Below are 1,073 nucleotides of genomic sequence, written 5' to 3' on the forward strand. Positions count from 1 at the left end.
TGTTTAAGTTTATATCGGTTGATGAGGAATTTATTGATTAGGCCTATAATAGCAAATTGCATCAATTTATTTTGCAAAAACAAGAATTCCAGCTTCAGAGGGGGGCACATCCCCTGTCCGCACAAGCGGCGCCAACACCAGGCGCGTAACAGGGGTCTTGGGTCAGAGTGGGTATTTATTTTCCCGGTTAGTAATTTACCATACCCAACCCACCCCACCCCACTCCCCATTTAAAAAACAATACGACATAGGGCTTATCTTATTTATAATATAAGCCACACAAATGTGTTTGAGACTAAATATAAGCATTTTCATCATGGTTTTATTTGTTACAAACATATTCTTTCACCATCAATACATATTGAGGCCCTTCTTTTTGGTTAAAACGATCTATCTTAAATTTGTCTTTCTTGAGTTTGGGACTATAATTAGGCTTATGTGTTTAAATAACTTAAAAGGATAAACCTAAAAAAATATTTTTGTGTTTTTAATTCTAATTTCGTCGGAATTGATGAAAACTCCCTAAAATGTGCAATTTATAGAGGAAATTGGCCTACCGTAACAAGAAATGCGAGCAAAGAATTTAAGAATTTTAGGCACTTTCAGAGGATGCATTTGTCAAGTGGTGGGGAAAGATTTTCCAAAGATGGATATTTTTTCCTTGTCCCCTGGTGTTTTTAATTCTAATTTCGTTGGAATTGATCAAAACTCCCTAAAATGTGCAATTTTTAGAGGAAATTGACCCATGCTAACAAGAAATGCGCGCGACATTTTAGGTTTTTTAGGCACTTTCAGGGGATGAAAAGGGCATTTATAAAGGGGTGGGGAAGATTTTTCAAAGATAGATATTTTCCCCTTGTCCCCCAGTGGTTAAGCCATCGGGCAGCATAGATCAAAGGAGTTATGACAGTTTTTGAAGTGGAGAAGGATTGCAGGGTGTTGTGAGTCTGGTCATTATGATATCTTCCTTTCTTGTCTTTATTTTTCTCTTCTCTTTTTCTTTTTCTTTCCTTTTCTTTTTTTCCCTTCTTTCTCTTTCCCTCCCTCTCCCCTCTTTCTTTTCTCCTATTACC

This window comes from Anneissia japonica, unplaced genomic scaffold, assembly GCF_011630105.1.
Source record: "Anneissia japonica isolate Jap-2015-1 unplaced genomic scaffold, ASM1163010v1 scaffold9883_len17430_cov116, whole genome shotgun sequence".
In the NCBI taxonomy this organism is placed as follows: domain Eukaryota; kingdom Metazoa; phylum Echinodermata; class Crinoidea; order Comatulida; family Comatulidae; genus Anneissia; species Anneissia japonica.